At 37.5% G+C, this 6,490-nt stretch overlaps 1 non-coding gene across 1 annotated transcript; it reads right to left on the reverse strand.

Moving 5' to 3' along the window:
- Window positions 1-6,154: 6,154 nt before the first annotated feature.
- On the reverse strand, window positions 6,155-6,227 carry TRNAR-CCG. The gene has a single exon. It is a non-coding gene; the product is annotated as a tRNA-Arg (tRNA).
- Between the last annotated feature and the right edge of the window lie 263 nt (window positions 6,228-6,490).

Here is a 6,490-nt window from a genome sequence, read left to right on the forward strand (position 1 = left end):
AGAAGTTGTTTTTTGAAAAGAGGAAAGGAGGCTAGTGAGGTGATGTGTGAGGGGAGGTTATTCCATATTTTGCCAACTGAGTTGGAGAAAAGGCAGTTACCTGCTGAATTTGTAATTCTAGTTGTGTTGACCTGTAGCTTTTCAGCGGAGCGCAGCTGTTTCAAGTTATTATAGGGGATTAGGAGGTTATTAAGAGCAGGAGTCTTTAAAGGTTGGTACAAAATGTTATGAGTTATTAAGAGTTGTTGATATTTGAGCTTGTTAGGAAGTTCTAGCCAGTGTAAGTGTTTTAGGTTGAGACAGTGGTGAGTTCTATACTGGGATGCTGTGGCAAAGCGAGCTATATTGTGGTAGGATGTAGTCAGTTTCTTTAGGTTGCTTTTCGAGATTAGTGTAGATAGAAGAAGCATACATTAGTGTAGAGATGAGATGAGATTGTGCTAAGGTGGTCCGTGCTTCTGGTGTAAGGAAAGGTTTAATTCTGTACAGTGAACCAATCTTTTATTAACTGCTTTTATAGTGTTATTGATGTGGTAATCATAGTTAAGATTATTATCAATAGTAACACCTAGCAGTTTGGTAGTACAATCACGGGAGCTGACGGAGTTGTCACTTGCAGTAACAGTGAAGTGAAGTTGAGAAGATTTATGGGTAGGGGTGAAAAGTAGCAGTTTTGTTTTCTTGGGGTTCAGGAGAAGACATCTTTTTGAGAACCACTCTTCTACTGATGAAAAGGTAGATTGTGTCAATGACTGGAGTTCAGTATGAGTGGAAGCTGTGCATATAATGGTAGAATCATCTGCATATTGAATGCAGGTTGTGTTCTGGATAGATGACTGGAGATCATTAATAAAAATGGAGAATAGGAATGGGCCTAGTATAGATCCTTGAGGTACACCTAAAGAGATAGGCAGTAGAGTAGATAGAGAGTTTTTCCATAGTACTGCTTGTTGTCGGTTTTCAAGATAGGATGAGAACCAGGATAAGGAAGAGGAGGCCAATTCAAGGGATTTTAGTATGTGTAGAAGAAGTGTGTGGTTGACCATGTCAAAGGCTTTTGACAGGTCTAGGAAAAGAGCAGAGGTTAGTTTGTTGTTGTTGCGGTTAGAGTTGATGGTGTTGGTAAATGAGAGTAGTGCAGTGGTGGTACTATGTGAGGGTCTGAACCCATGCTGAGTGTTAGCTAGTAGATTGTTATGAAGGAGATGGTTAAGTAGTTGTTTGTGTATACATTTTTCCATGATTTTGGCTAGAGGAGATAATAGGGCTATAGGGCGATAGTTAGAGAGGTCAGTGGATTTGCCTCCTTTGTGTAAGGGTATAATGTGTGATATTTTCCAGATTTCTGGAAAAGTACTTTCATTTATAGATCGGTTTATTAGGATAGAAACAGGATAAGCAATAGATTTAGCTGCTATTTGCAGGAATTCTGCAGGAAGCTTGTCTGCTGAGGGGGTAGTTGGTTTAAGTTTTTGTAAGAGAGATTGTATATAAGAGGTAGGTATGGGTTGAAATTTAAGGGGAAGTAGGGAGTTGTTGATGTTACTTAAGAGGAGTTGGGATGAGTCAGGAGATAGGTGGTTGGCTAGACTTTGTATGGAGGTAGTAAAGAAGGTATTGAAGTTATTGGCAATTAAAGAGGGATTATCAGGGTCTAAATTCTGTGGGTGTGGTGTAACTACTTTGCCTGGGGTGAGTAGATTATTAATGGTAGACCAGAACTTTTTTGGTTGTTTTTTGGTGGTTTGCTGAAGTTCAAAGTAGTAATTTTTCTTATCTGATAGGATGGCTTTTTTGGTGTTGTTTCTGAGCTCTCTAAAGGTTTGATGATCTGTTGGGTTTCTAGAGGAGCCATGTTTTCCAAGCTTTATTTCTAAGTTTGATTTTTTGTTTAGTATTGGAGGTTAGCCAAGGTGCTGTTTTGGTCTTTGTTCTAATGGTACGACTCGGGGCATGTTGATTTAAGATTGCAAGGAATGCAGAGTTAAAATGTTCAACTGCATTGTTCAGTGAGAGGTGTCTAAGAGGGGACCAGTCATATAGTGACAGATCAGTTTGAAACTGTTCAGGATTAAATTGTTTTTTTGAATATAGTGTTTTGTGAGAGGTAGGTAAGTTTACATTAGTTTTAGATCTAATGACATAGGTAAGTGAGTGATCGCTGAGGTCATCAGGAAGGATGCCAGTATGGTAGGTTTGTAGGGGTGAGTTTGTAAGAATCCAGTCTAAGGTAGTTTCCTTTGTACTTTTATTGTTTATTCTAGTGGGGCTATCAATTAGTTGTTTGAAACCATAAAGGTTTATATGGGAAGTAGGGTTAACATTGTTACAAGTTTTCCAATCAATGTTAAAGTCCCCAAGGAGCAGTGTTTCTTGAGGGAGGTTATTAGAGAGTTGTTCAAGAAGTTGCTCTAAAGTAGGGATGTTATTTCCAGGGGGGAGATATGCACAGATTATATTAATAGCTTTAGTAGTGTTTATTTGAATTTTGGAGCAGATTATTTCAGTGTTATCGTTTTGAATGAAGGTAAGGTCAAGAAGGGTAAGCTTCAAGTATGTTTTATATAGGATAGCTACACCACCTCCCTTCCTGGAGGTACGATCTAATCTGTAAATGTTATATCCAGGTGGGGTAATTTCAATGTCTTTAATTGCAGGTTTTAGCCAAGTTTCTGATAAGCATAGTATATCAAATTTGTGAACTTCTAATAGGGCATGGAGTTGGCTAACTTTGTTACAAATGCTGCGTATGTTGAGATGGGCCAGAGTTAATAAGTTAGAGGGTGTAGTGGAAGAAGGAGAGAAGGGGATGTTATGATTTGTGTGTGTTTTGATATTAGTAGTTTGTGGGCCTGGGTTGGGGTGTATATCACCATCTTGTAGTAGATGGAGTAGTGTAAGATAGTTTTCAATTATATGTTTTTGGAAGGTGTAAAGTGACTTCTTTAGCTTTGTTTTTAGTAGTTTGCAGTGTAATAGTCTGTGGTATTTGGCAAGTAGGTAATTGGATTGTGAGGGGGTATGTAAGAAGGAAGGAGGTGTGGATGTTGTTGGTGTACTGGTATGCTTTGAAGGAAGTGAGAGAGAAAATGAAATAGAGTGTTCATAGGAGGTTAGGAGGTAGGTGGTGATTAGGAGGGATGTAAGTAAGAAGCAGATAGGTAATCTTAGTTGTGAGTGGAGTGTAGTTATGGTCATGATAGTGTAGTTGTGGGTTTGAGTTTGTGGTAGGGGTAGAGGTTTGTAAGGTGTGTTAGTGAGGGAGGTGTTAGGCTGGTTAGAGTTTAGGAATAGGTGTGGTTAAGTGTGGGGTGGTACCCAATTAGTAAGGATGTGAGTATGATTGGGAGGATGAAGTAAGAGGTGTGTCTAGAGGGAAGATAAATGTAGGACCCCGGGGGTGGGTGGGAATTGGGGGTAGGGTGGGGAGCGGAGTGAGCCCGCAGGGCGAACGGAGCGGGTAGAGCCAAAGCAGAGAAGTTGAGAGGAAAACAATCTAAGAGGTGCTTAATTTGAAGGTAAGTAGTCCAGGGGATGGAAGAATACTTGTTGTAAGTAGTGTGTGAGGTAAGGTTGAGTAAGATAGAGAAAGGAGCAAGGAGGAAGATGCTGAAAAAGGCTAACAGATAGTGGGAAACACTAGGAATTAATATGCTGGAAGAAAAGTTTAGAGGGATAAGCAGTTCCAGGTGAAGGGAGCCACCTAGTGGACACAGCAGGTAATTGCTACCAGGATAACTGACTGATTGTGCAAATGTGGTGTAGAGTAGGTAGTTAGGGTTGCAGGTAGTCAAGGGAAGGGAGAGGCTATGGGTGGCTGCTGGCAGTTCTTGCTTAGAGATAAGCAATACTTCAGGGTGCAAGAAGCATACATGTAGTGGTTAAAAACCTTTAAGAGTTTGTAGGACGTACTTTCTTGCGTCTTTCAGGAGAAGTCTATCCAGGAATATAAAGTGTAAATTGCGTAGGTAGGGTAGGTGACTGGAGTCTTTGGTAGGTTAAACAAACCCAGACCTTCAGGTGGTCAACAGGCTTCAGAGCTAGGAAGGGAGGGAGAAGAAAAGGATTATGGTATAGTGTAACAAAGACTGTAGGAAAACAGAAAAAATGCAATAGATAGCAGTTTCTGTAAAACATTCACACTTGAAGCAAATATCACAAGGTAAAATGCAGGATAAGAACATTTGCTAAAATACAATACAACTAAAAACATACACACTTGTAGCAAATATCACAAGGTAATAATGCAGGATAAGAACATTTGCTAAATACATATAAGCAGCATAGTTCGTAAAAACAGCTATGTGTGATGAATAAATCTCAGACAAACACTACAGAGGCAGGAGTATTTCAGGACTACTAACTACCAAAAATAAATACCCCAGCCAGGTATCAAGTATGCAAGGGCTAGGTACCTTCTTCTTCCCATGCACAATTTATAAATACAAATGAAGTCAGACAGTCCTATGCCAAATAAATACATACACTAGGGGAATAATTCTAGGAGAATGTAGAGAGGGTTAGATAGTTGTATTTAAAGTGTATTTAAAGTGTTGGAATTGCAGCAATATTTAGCTGTCTAAGTTTATCATGATTTGTAGAATTGGTCCTAATTTTAAAGGTCATATCTCCCCAAGAGGGAAAAATGTGTGCATTATGCTCTCAGCCACCAGGGTATGAATTTACATATTACCTGGTTTTAAGTGCTAAGATTTTGGATCTTGTGCTTTGATTTTTGATGGTTCTCCTACTATGATTATAAATGCTGAGATGTACACCACTTACCACTTACTTGTCAAGCATTACACACCCATAAATTTAACTCTGGAAAATACTACATTTTGAGAGCACTACAATTGTGTAATGTAAATTAATGTATTCACTTGATTTGTTTACCCAGTAGGTGGACTAGTCCCTGGACCATTTTAAGTCATTATCAGGGTAATTAGGCAGTAAACTGTTTATAGGACTATTTACATTAATACATTCAACATTATTTCCAACAAAAATGACAAAACAAAAAAATTATCATTTTACTAGACAACATGTATGATTTACAGACTTTATATTTCTACACTAATACAATTTGCATTATAGCTTAACACGTAACAATTTGATATTTATAAAATGTATAGTTTTAAGGTTTTAGAGACGTGTCCTCGTCTAAAGTTAGATATATGTAAATGTTTTACTAGGAATATGATTAGGAACAGTTAACCACAAGATTTTTCTTTTAAATGACAAGAATGTTAATACAGAATGCAGACTAATTAATTAACAGATTAATTAAATGGTGAGGAGGAAGCTCAACTTATACCAATTAATTAAAAATAATCAGATATTTTTTTTACACAGACTGAGAGGAACAAATAAAATAAGGGCCTTGATAGGAGAGGGAATAGTTTGACAGAGAGTTTATACTTGCTGGCATTTTTTAAACATCAGCATACAGCATTCACTAACCAGAATTTAATACTTTAGTAATTTGGTTCTAAAAATAGGGTAGTTTGTTTCATTTATGATGTCTATTGTTAGGGTATTCCATTTGCTGGTGCTATTTTTCTACAGATGTTTTTTAATAGAAAAGGCACTCTGTGACACGTGATGGAGAGTCATCCACATTTTTATGTGGATATAGAAAGAAAATTTGACAATTTGTTACTCATAGAGATATCACAATGTTGATGAAGGGAAGTGTTGACTGAGGTTCAACTAGTAGGCAATTGGCCTTTTGTAAAGAAATACGGTGGTGCTCATTCTTTAGAAGTACAATAAAAATAGAATATGCAAGTTTTAATAACTGTAGTTTAATCTGTTTATTGAATTAAGCAGAGAACACCCTAAGGTAACAACTTTCTTCTTTTATTTGAAAAAAACAAAACTAATTTCATACACTGGGGGGGGGCTGCTTCTCCTGATGCAAGCCATGCAAGTATGAGCCAAATTATTTTTAAATCAGATCATGATGTTTCACTCCATCTGAAGTAGCAAAATTAAATTCTTGTGCTCATGGATCACAGTTTATATATCCTGTTGCATGCAATAATAAACTGGTTGAAAAGTTGAATGCCAAGCACATTTTAAAGTTAAATTTCTGTGTTCTTCTACTGTATGAAAACTGCAGAAAAACTGTGCTTATATTATAAAAAGTAACCGACCCAGATGGGACTCGAACCCACAATCCCCAGCTCCGGAGGCTGATGCCTTATCCATTAGGCCACTGGGTCAGTACGTCATTTTAAGTTTGCGCATACATCTTTAATAAATTAAATCCCGTCACTACATTGCCACATAATATTTTAGTCGGTTTTGGAGTTTCTCTGTAGCTTTCCTGGAAAATATATGCCTCATCCTTTTCCAGTAAACCGGGATTTGATTTTTTTAATAGCTAGCAGTCATAATAGATATGACAATAACACTAACACTGCAGAAATACTATCTAGTCTGCCTTTAGAAAAAAATACAAATCACATATTAAAATAACTAATCC

This window comes from Protopterus annectens, chromosome 8.part0 (assembly GCF_019279795.1).
Source record: "Protopterus annectens isolate FY-2018-M chromosome 8.part0, PAN1.0, whole genome shotgun sequence".
Lineage (NCBI taxonomy): Eukaryota > Metazoa > Chordata > Ceratodontiformes > Protopteridae > Protopterus > Protopterus annectens.